Here is an 11900-nt window from a genome sequence, read left to right as displayed (position 1 = left end):
AAAGAGATATTTTTTCCCATATATTTTCTCAGAAACTATATCCTCCGTTAACAGCCACGACTGAGCCAATTTTTGTTTTAAGTTGACTTGTTTTAATTTCACAGACATTGAAGGTACAAATCAAGTTTGATGAAAACTTACTCTGTAGGATGCAGTTATGAGCTTATATGAACTTATAATGGCATATGTATTTTGAGATACAATAGCACAACAAATTCTTTCAGAGGGTTAATGAAATGGTGAATAAAAAAGGGTCTGGGTTTCAATGGGGCTGTGACACTTGGTATTGGTTAACAATCTGCTACGCAGACTTATATGGACTTGCAAAATGTCCTTCACAAGGTGTTTCACAGAGGTTTGGTCCTGCTCAGACCTTTAAATAAAGTTATTAGAAGTCTATCACTGATCAGAAACAGTTTTGAAGATAAAAAGCTCAAGGGAAATAAATATTATTTTGGAATTTATGAAAAGGTTGATAATGGTAGTGAGGCAACAGTGACTGCTATTTTAATATAGGTCTGGAAAGAAGAATAATGGAAAAAAGATTGATTGGGTTAAAAATACAGAGGAAACAAATCTCTTCAGGTATTTCATGGAAGGCTCTGAGGAATGCCAAAGGTCCTCATAAAGCTTAGTGATTGGGAAGCAAAATAAAAGAATAAAAGTAAAATTTCACATTCATCAACAAGGCTTTGTCATCAGGAATATTCCACTTTAGTTATCCTATCTCAAAGGGAGCCATGTCACAAACAGGAAAAGGCTAATTGGATTTAAGATGATTAAGAGCTTGGAAAGACTTCCCTAAGTAGAAAGAGTCTGATTTTCATTTGCAGTGCTATGGTGGGGTTTTTTTTGCATGGAACGCATACTATTTATATCCACCTAAGCATACATCCATCTATACTGGAAGAGAAAAAACATACTATAAATGAGAATTATTTGCATAACTACGGGCCTTCTGGGGAGCATAAGCAAGGGTTATATAACAACAAAGCAGATTTAGTGCAGAAATGTAATCTATACAGTCTTTCTCTTTTGCAGAAGCAACTACTGTCTTCTGGGTAGACTTTATAACTCCATTCATAATCAAGAAGCTCAAACATCTGAACATACTATCTAAGGAGAAAGCTGAGTTTTCTTCTCTTTACTGAAGACAATTGGTTCTAATACCAAGTCCTGACACCTGGACACAAAATGTTATTTCCTACATAAATGTGACTATCTAATGTTTCTGGTTTTCCATTTTGTCCCACTTGGGATAGTCTGAGGCTGTCCCCAGCTCAGATATGTGAAGTTTGACAGCAATTAAAATCTCCCTCCTTTCAGATCTTGCATCTTCTACTGGGGGTTTTCCTGTGGAGAGCACAGTTGCTTTGGAGCATTCTGTTCCAAAAAACACCTGTACTTTGTGTCGCCAGGCTCAGCACAGCCCAGTGCTAGCCACGAGAGTCCAACTGCTCCTTCAACTTGAAACTAAAATGAACTGCAACAACTCTGACAACTATAGGCTCCTTTTGACCTGCGTTTGCTAACATGTCAGCATCAGTTACCGTTGTTTTGTGGTTTTGGTTTACATGGGGGAGCATTTGATATCACTGCCTAAGCAGCAATCAGAGAACAGCATCGCACAATGGAAAATTTTCCTCCCATAACTTGAATTCTACTGATTTCCAGGTTGTCTAGAAAGGACAAGAAAAGACCAGAGCACTTTTAGGTTACAAAAATAAATGAGGGCAGGAGGAATTATAGTGGTAGAATGTTTGGAAAAGCATTTTCTCCACAAAGAGAGGATTAAAAAAAAATAAATGAAGCAGAAATCGCACACAAGAGTCATGAAGGCTTTCCTTGAGATTTCACATGACACCACACCAGAGCTGGTATGGCTCAGGGGTGCAGACGGCTCCTGCTTCCAGTATGTCAGTTTTGGTGCAGATTGCTGAATACACAGATAACAAATAAAATTTTCTACTTCATACAAACCAGCATGCATTGGTAGGGTGTTCTCCTTTAACACTAACACATTAAATGGATGATGAAAGGTAATTATTGACAGCTCCATAGGGACAGTATTAGCATAAATTCTTCTTAACAGTAGAGTGCCATGTAGTTAACTGGACTTTAACAGGTGCTAATTGAGTGTGAAATTTTCAGCACTGTCCTTTAAATGTTGAGAGGAGCAAGGGATGCATTCTCTGGACACAGATTTCTCAGGCAGCAGTTTTGCATGTATTTGGAGCCACCATATGCCAGAGCTGAAGGAAAGAGAAACTGCTGTGCCTCCCTCCCTGGCTAGTAGCCCCTCTGCCCCCGAGGGTGATGCCCTCTTCCCCCGCAGCACTGCACACACCGTCTGTGGCACAGGGAAGCAGGGGGTACATTTCAACCAGGGTCAACTGTTCACTCCATCCAAAGGACACATGAATATCTGTGCTGGTACAAAGGATATGACTGTGAAACAGAGGAAAGAGCCCAGGACCAGGGAGAGGATGGGACTGCTGCTCTTCCTTCATGGTAATGCCAGTTGTCATGTCTATGGCCATGTACCATACATCTATATAACAAAACACATCGTATTCACAGATAACAAAAATTTAAAAAAAAAAAAAAAAAAAAAGGAGAAAGAGGAAAATTAAGAAATCAGTTGTCCATATTTTTATGCTCACTCATTTCTGAAAATACAGAAGAACACTAAAGCCTATTTGGCTGCTAAATGTTTTATAAGCTGCTCTGCACCTGGAGTTCCTAGTCATTACCAGAATAGACATAGCAATAGTATCCCCTAGAGGGAAAAACAAAAGCAGGTCCTTAAGAATGAGTTTCTGAGGTCTTCAGGACTAAATGCGAGCTACTGCAGACCTCTGGATATCTGCAGATAAAGAATGGCAGCCAGATGGGAAGCAAGACCACACCCCATGGGCTACCAGCCCATAGGAGAAGGAAAATCACTGCCTTAAACACTCACTCGAGTTCACCTGAACTAACTTGTGAAACCTACTGTTCTTTAAGACTTTTGTCAAATTTTAATATAGCCATACCAAAATGTCCCCAGCGAGGGAGGACAGAGTAAGACTGGAGGTTATTCTATGTACACACATCTTCCGTATTTGCATGTGCACACCAGTGACAAGTATATATGCATGACTAGAGACCAGAGAGATGTGTTCATTCTTAGATGAGATTTGAGAATTTTAGCCCAAGGCTATTTTTTTCTAAATATTTCCCTTTCTAACAATTTCTTTTCTGAACAAAATAACCATGTCAGTATTAGTATCCTTAATCATCCATAGCATCACCATTACTTAATTCAGTTACATTAGCATTCCTTTGCCTATAGCCCTTTGACGTGGTCATTTGTAATTTCACTCCAGTACATGAAAGGGGCCTACAAGAAAGCTGGGGAGAGGCTTTTCATCAGAGAAGATAGTGACAGGACATGGGGTAATGGTTTTAAACTGAGAGAGGGGAGATATAGGTTAGATATTAGGTTAGAAATTAGATATTAGTAAATTCTTTACTATAAGGGTGGTGAGGAACTGGAATGGGCTGCCCAGGGAGGCTCTTGATGCTCCATCCCTGGAGGTTTTTAAGGCCAGGTTGGAGGAGGTTTTGTGCAACCTAACCTGGTGGCAGGGTTCCATGTTCATGGCAGGGGGGTTGGAACTTAATGATCTTTAAGGTCCCTTCCAACCTTAATGATTCTATTATTCTTTCCTCCTAAGTTATCCAGCTGCCCCATTATCGCCCTGTATGAACTGGATGGAGAGGAAAAAAACCAACAAAACAGCCAAGAAAATAAGAACATAGCTCAGAAAACTGTCTACTAGGCCAAGCAGAAAAGGCAAAACAGGGATGGTACAGGTGGCACAGCAACAGGAATACTGTGCAGATCACTAGTGATATTGCTCTGCAGTTTCTCTAGGAAAGCTGATCTACACTGGGGACGGGGGAGAGGGGTGATACTTGGGGACTTAGGGATGATAAGATGCAACAGAATTTTTAGTGTGTGCATATAAACAGTCAAGTGTTCCACACCTCTCCCTCTCCTAAACAAATTACTCCCTCTCAGACAAAAAAATTGGAAAATAGTCTGGACAAAGGCAAGAAAAACCCCTGAATGCTGTGACTACTTAAGTAACATAGTCATGGGTTGTTTTTTAAAACTTTAGCTGATTCAGAAATATTCCTGCTTTCCCATGTATTATTCTTCATTATGGCTTCAGAGGGTTGTTTTTTCTTGACAGAAACTTCTCTCAGTTGAAGCTGGCTGTTCTTGTAACTGTTTTCTCCTCAATTTTTCCTCCTTTCATGGACATCTAGAAATGTACTTCAAAATCCCTTGGTTTCTATTTCCCACATAGTTCTCTTGCATTTTCAATGCCTTCCCCACCCTCCCTCAGCATTTTAACATAGGAAGTGCTTGTATAGCCCACTACTTACTACTCCATTTATAAAATTATCTCATCTCTTCTTCTTATCTTTCCCTCCTGCCAGTCCTTCCCTCCTACTCCTTGAAAAAAAAACTAGGTAAGATTTATGATTTCCTATGGAATTCCTTCCATGATAACTATTGCCAATACTTAAAAGAAACAGTAGTATAAAACTTTATTCTTCTTTTGCAATAGGTCCTGCAAGAAAAACAGTGACAGCAAACAAAAGGATGCCAACTTCCTGACGTGTGTGTGGGAATGAGTAAATCTGTCTTTTGAGCCTGCAATAGTTTTGAGCATATGCACAACACAGGCTGGTGAGCATTTGCCAGATCCCAAGGTGAAGTGCTCTCCTGAATTTGGGTCCCACTAGATTTCAGCAGCTGCTGTGCAAGCTTTTTTTATGATTAGCATTTTGAGGCATCTAAGTAATTTCTATATAGTCCTTTAAATATGCATCTCCATGTAAGAGTAGATATGCTAATATAAATAATCAAACTGCCTATTTTCCTTTTCCTGTTTCTTACACCATTCTGCACCTCATACTAATTCTGTTACTACTCATGGCAGCACGAAATCTCAAAAAATCTAATTATTTTAAGTTTCTTGGTGATATTGAAATATGTAATATTGTAATATGTAATATTTGTAATATATCAATATTTGTAATATTTTATGCATTTTAAAACTTCAAGGTTAGATTCAAATTAGAGTATCAAAAACTTGAACAGTCCAGTGTGAAGAGAACTGACAACTTACTGCATCTGCAAGAAAAGGAGTTGTAAGCAGGTAAATAAAAGGCCATCACTAACATTTTACTAAACTTGAACAGGAGTAGCAGACACCAAGAAGAGTATCTATGTAAAATTAGACACTAACAGTCCATTTTCCCTACTCCCTCTCATATTGTTACTGTGCAACACCAACAAGGTGGTGGCCTTGGGCACCAAGAAAAAGGAAATTTGGATTAAAACAGAACAATTGCAGGAAATCATTAAATTAACTTTAAGCTTACTCATTATTCCATTCCAGACTTCACTGAAACTCAAGTAGACGTGGTTCCTCCCTGTGGCATGCATACCTTCAACCACAGGGATCATGAAAGAGAACAATGGTCTTTGATTGTAAAAACATTATTTATATATTTGTCATTTTCAAATAATTCATTCCACTCCTGCTCTTGTCTCCCTTTGATGATACTCAGTTTCATTACTAGAAGGAATGTGTTATCATTAGAATAAAGCATCCTGCTTTTCAAGCACATTCATCCACAAAGGATTTGAATTCTTGGAGCTCTTTTTTGTTTTTATGTGCCACAAACTGGAAGGAGTTTACAACTGTGAGACACAAAACAAATAAACAGATGTGTTGGCTACACTCAGATTATACTAATTGCCAAAGTACCTTTACAGTCATGCTCAGAACTGTCAGTCTCACAAAAAGAAATTAGCTCCTTATTATGTAATGGGAGTTAAAGCAGCACCGTATCACTCAGCCCTGTAAAGGCTTCCACTGCTATTGCAAGCTTTTTCAAACCGTTTCAAAGTAAAACAATCAGGTGCCCCCTGATTACAGCCAGAATGTGCACAGATAGAAACACACCATTTATTTAGAGAAAAAAGATTTAAAAAAAAAAAAAAAGGTATAGTTCATGCGATAATTATAATCCATTAATATTTATTTTATGAATTGTCAGCTTCCTGAGCAGTAACTACAGTCAGAGGCTGCACCAACACCCAGCTGAAGAACTGCCACTTTATTATTTTGGTTTCTCTTTACTGTCACTAAAAGCTTGCTCCTAGTTAAACATCTAATCACAAAGACCCCAGTGAACTTCCTCGTGGGAGAGCATGATTTTACTGTGTTTTTAATTACAATTCTCCTTTAGGATTCAAGTTCTTTCTAGTGAGCAGAAATGTTTGTGAAGCAGTCATAAAAAATGGTTTGCTAAAAATGTGACAATTTGTTGAAGCTTCCTGTTGTGTCTGAAAAGCACAGAGAAGGCTAATTGAACAGCAGACATCACTTTTATGTAACAAAATTAGAGGGGTCCATTTTGGAGGAGCTGTGTGCATATGTGTCATGTTCACACTGAACATGGAGCTTGACGGTGCCAGCCCATAAAAATAGCACCTGGATATCCTTGTTCTCATCAGCAACCACAACTCCATCTTCTGCACCGTTCGGTGCATCGATCTGGCACCCCTCTCCCTCCTCCAGAAGAGACAGGAGCGGTGCCACCCTGAGGTACCTCGTTTTAGTAGATGTGGGGGAGATAAAGAGGATGTTTGCATCTGCTGCAAGCACATGTTTTAAACAATATCCTTGCCCCTCAGCAGGCAGTTATCATGTTGTTTTGGCAGCAGGAAGGAATCTGTGGTTTTTCTTGAATGTTGCTCTTCTTTATTTAAACTACCAGAAATAAAGCAAAAATGACAGAATGCTCTGTCTATAAATAACCATTCCGGTGTACAGTTATATTAGGAGGTAACTCAGATGGCATGATAACGCCTAACAGGCTAATCTTAGACCTGTAATGCCATAAGATGAAAATAACTGGGCTAAGAATAACTGACCCAGAGGAGTCAGCCTGTTAAAGAGATCCACAGAACAGGGCATTTTAGATTTTCATGTGTTTAGTTTCTCTACAGTATTTTGGATTGTAACCACCATACAAAAAAAATCCACCCTTAAAAGTAGCTGGGAAAGGTTAAAATGCAACAACACCTGAAACCTCCTTGATCAACTATACCAAAAGCTGAAATTAATGCATATATACACATATGTTTGCAGGCTATCTATTCTGCTTTCTCACAGCTTTTGCTTTCTCTGCAATGACTATGCAGAAGAAAGGGCCCCAGCAGTCGGTACAGAGGTTTGATTGAAGCTCGGGTAGTAGGAAGAGTTACAAGTGTTCCTCACAACCAATGCAAACATTAATGAACTAACTGGATTCTGTACATGGTTTTACAGGAGGAAGGACTGGCTGAAAGCATGCATGTTTGAGTGCAGTGCAAACCAACAGGTGTAATAAAGCTGAACAGCTAAAATAAAAATACCTGAAGCAAAAAGCTCTTTTCCAGTTAAGTGATTTAGCTCAACAGATCAAAGTGAGGGGAGCTAGTGTCCTAGTGCCAGTACTAGTGAACCTCTGTATTAAATGCAGTATTTAATGGTACCAGAAAAGACACTCAAAGAGGTTTTGAAATTATGTTCTGCATTATTTTTATTTCTTTCCAGCTTTTTAAACTTGCTATTGTCAATCTTGTATTTTGAAATTTTTATTCCAGGTTTTTCCAGCAACCTATAAATGTATCTTCTAATGCAAAGACAGTCAGGCGATCACACGGCTCCAGGAGCTGGGTAATTTAAAAAGAGGAAATAAAGCCAAAGCGATGTTATAGCATTACAAGACACATGAAGTTAGCAGCACTGGTCTGTATTCCATGTATTGGCAATAACGTGAAGCAGAAAAAGCAGCTTCATTCTTCTCTATAATGTTTTTGTTCAACTAAATTCATAACCAATGTTTTGTCCAGCATACATTACTGGGCAGAGCCTCTACTAGAAGTGAGATTTTAGCTATGTAAGACCTGCAGGTCTGTGTTCCTCGTCTCCTCTCATTGTATTAATTGTTAAAGTCTTACTCTTCTGTAACAATTATTTCAAATACTGCTATGAAGGTATAGATTTTTTTCTACCTAGCATATACAGCAGGCATTGAAAACTCCTCTCTGGCTGTTATCTAGAACTTTCCTGAACGGAATTTTCACACTCAGTTTTTACTCTGAAAAGAATGACAAAGTAAAAGCTCAGCATGCTTACTCTCTTTTAAGAGTTATTGCCCAAGATACAACAAATGCAACACTTTGTAAGAAGTTTATGTTACCTGATTCAGATATGCAAACATGTCAAGTTTTTTATTCATATCAGAGCAAACCTTTACAATAATTTCCTTTCTGCAATTTTCACAGCAACAGTTGAGCAAGTGAAAGTTTTGTTTGGCCAGAAAATAAATGGGAAAGCAATAACCAAAGAATTTTCCCTGAAGGCAATATAAATGCACGTGTACAAATGTGTATGCGTGGTCATATGGCCACATGGTAAGATACAAAATATGAGATAAATTTTGTGCATCAGGGTTTACTGAGGGAAAATTGTTCATCAGGACCTGTCAACCCACATACAACACGATATGTGTAGCATCGATTCTGTCATTTAAATACAAGTGACATAGTTTGAATTTCCTGACTGGTGCAGGGAATAAAATACTGTGACTACAATCACTAACTACATTTGTGAAATTGCAGGTGTTTTGAAAGCCTGTATGTAGATTAAGTCAATCAAATGAATCATGCTGAATCTTCATACTCCTTTTAAAATAATTTTGCCCTTTAGACTCCTGAGTCTGACAGATGTAATTTTCTGTATTTCACGAAAGGGTTAGCTGATCTGAGCAGGATTGTGTAACTTGCTTGGATCACTTGTCAACTCCGTGACGAGCCAAGGCTTTATGCTCCTTGAAGTCTTGATTTTTCAATACAACAGCTTTGGGCAGGAAGCAGATGATGCCTTACCCAACAAAAGCCAAGGTGTAATTTAGGCAGACCAGTGCAAGGGTGTATGACAAAATATGGCCAATGAAGCAAATGTTAGTAACCTTACTCTGTGGAAAAACAGCATAGTGTATTAAATCACCAGAAGACACCAAACTTGGCATTACTTCTTAAAGTCCCACATATACAGATAGGTAGGTTCTTTCTTCTCCTTCACACAACTAACATCTATTTGAGTAATGCAGCCCTGCATTAGTTATTTATCAACTACATTTTAATGAGCGTTCTTGCCATGGACGGTGATGCATCAAATGCTTTTCTTCAAGGACTTACAATTTATTACTCATATTCTGGAAAGGTAAGAGGCCAGGTGAATGCTAGGGTTCACTGTGGCATTGCACACACAGAAGGTGAAAATTTTGGGGAAAAATAAAACCAACAGCATAGTTAAATAGCCCTTCCAGCTAAACAAGAGGTCTAGACTCCAGGACTATTTTGTAAATCATGAAACTAAAACAATTATGGTATCAAATAAGAATACATCAGCATCATTTTCTTAAATAAAGTTGCACAGCACTTACTGCTACATTTTAGAGCAACAGTACCATATGGAAGAATCTAGTTCAGTCTTCTCAAGATAGCTGAAACTGCTCTCTGCAGTAAGGTGTAGGTGTCTGCAAATTACACAGCTTATTGAGTCAGTGCCGATCTGGATTGCTCCATTCATAATTAGACTTTTGATTGGTACCTATCCAGATCATCTCATTCATAGTATGACTTACAAGCAGGGACGGGGACTGACAGGCAAAGCAGTAATTGAGGGAATACCAGAAGAACTGCTTCACATGACTGAAGTATTTCCTATGACTGCTATTGTCAGAAATTTCTCAGACAGCTTGCTTTGCCACTGAATCTGTCCTTTCTGGGGATGGCTCCAACCCAGTTTAAAATGAGATTTGCATAATACACTCCCATTGCATCTGGGAACTAACAAACCTAAAATTCCATTGAGTGTTTAAGTTGTGCTTGCTTCAAAGACTTCAGTAATATCAAGGGTGCAGACTGTAAATGTCCAGGGATCTGCTCTTTTCTTAAAGATGTGCCACTTCTTAACTCGAGTCACAGGCATGCAAGTGAGGATAACTTTATAGTAAGGACACTGTGATAAGCAAAATTCAAATTACTGATTCTAGCTACTCTGAACACTAGAACACATCATCCTACCTTGGCTACTACTTTCTCCCCCATATTCAGCATAGAGTGAGACAATACCTGAAAAGTTACTAGGCCTGATCCTGCAAGACCCTTGACTCGAAGGAACTGAAGGCAATTGACAGTAGCACCAGGCTTTGTGGTTTTATGTGACATGAATTAAACTGTAGACTATGTATAGTGTCAACTACTTGCAGTCTATCTGTGTATTTTAAAGGCCAACAGAAACACTGAAGAATGTTTTGTGTTCTACGGAATATATATTTAAACACCTTTTACCTGGATAATGTTCTTGACTAAGGGTTGGGTTTTCCTGATGTCTAAAAAGCCTTCCTACTTGGTACTACAGGGGAACTGTATATGTCACATGGGCCTAATGTAATATCAGATAAAAATCAACTGTTACATGATATTCTTCTCTCCAGTGAAGAAAAGCAGAGCTCTAAACTTACCGAATATTACCTCCTTTTCTTTGGTTTCAAATGAGAAAATTGCTGTTACTCAAGGAACATTAATTGGCAGTTACAAGGCAGCATAGTAAGCTAAAAAAAATATGAATTTTCACTTGTGTACAGCTAACTTCAACTTGAAAAAGCACAACAAACAACAATAACAACAAAAAAAACCCAAACCAAACAAACCACTAAACAAACAGGAGGGAGGGGAAGCAGAGAGTTTTATCTCTTTGACCAATACAAAAGCATTAGACACCTGCAGTTACTCAGGAAAACAAAAGAAAAGCAGTAATTCCTGAACAAGAAGTCAACACTGTAGATGGCTTTGCAGAACCCTAACACTTTGAGATAAACTTCTGGTTTTACCCCGTCTTTGCTAGAGCTTTCTTGTTCATATTTCAAACAAGTCTTTCACATGATTTCTGTCCTTGACAAAGATCAACATCTTTCTTAAGAAGTTAAAGAAACAGTAAATTCTTTGAAAGATCCACAAAGAAACAAACCAACCCAGAAGCTTTATAAAGGAATATAAAAATTGCTTATGTTAAACATTACCAGTTGGAAGTCTGCATGCCCCTCAGGTATTCTCTTTACTTTAGCCTGAGCTTTTCAATCTCTTTGCTCCTTCAGTCTATAATGATTACGAGGTAGTCTTGGCTTTTTATATTTAAATACATTAGTAATGAGGTTAAGATATACCTACGTCTTTTCTGACAGGAAATACCATTTGACACAGTCTCTCATTATTTGCTTTCATATCTGAGACTAGAAGTCTGCTCTAAAATTGTATTTAAGAAGGAAACACAAGTAAAACGAAGTTATTTTTCTATAAAGCAGGAAAAGAAACATTTCATTTTAAAAAGCAAACCAACAAACAAACATGTCCTCAACAGGTGTACCAAAAGAGGCAACATATTAAGAGAGGTGTGGTCTACACACAGAATTGATCTTAAAAACTGAGAACCACTGTGAAGTTTTGTGAAAGAAAAAGGAAGAGAAAAAGAGAAAGGAAAAAAAGAAACAGGAAGGTGAGCTAAGACTAAAGTACATGTAAACAATTCACCCTGCATTCTTCATATAGGCCCTCTACAAAGCCAGCTTTATGAAAAACAAAGTCAGAAACCTAGGATTTGGAATATATAAATCAAGACACCAATGTGCCTTAACAAATGAGTTTCAGCCCAATAAAAAGAAAACTGGGATTCGCAGAGTTTAAGAGAGAACAGACAAGAGTAACCCTTCCCCCCCCC

At 38.2% G+C, this 11900-nt stretch overlaps 1 protein-coding gene across 4 annotated transcripts in view; it reads right to left on the bottom strand.

The window, feature by feature from the left end:
• The window catches only part of HDAC9 (histone deacetylase 9), a 279706-nt gene that overhangs the window by 266742 nt on the left and 1064 nt on the right, over positions 1-11900 (bottom strand). The gene's annotated exons all lie outside the window — the stretch shown is intronic.

Source organism: Chaetura pelagica, unplaced genomic scaffold (assembly GCF_000747805.2).
Source record: "Chaetura pelagica isolate M959 unplaced genomic scaffold, ChaPel_1.0 scaffold12, whole genome shotgun sequence".
Classification (NCBI taxonomy): domain Eukaryota; kingdom Metazoa; phylum Chordata; class Aves; order Apodiformes; family Apodidae; genus Chaetura; species Chaetura pelagica.
The sequence above is the reverse complement of the archived record's forward strand: the minus strand, read 5'-3'. Positions and strand labels throughout refer to the sequence as shown.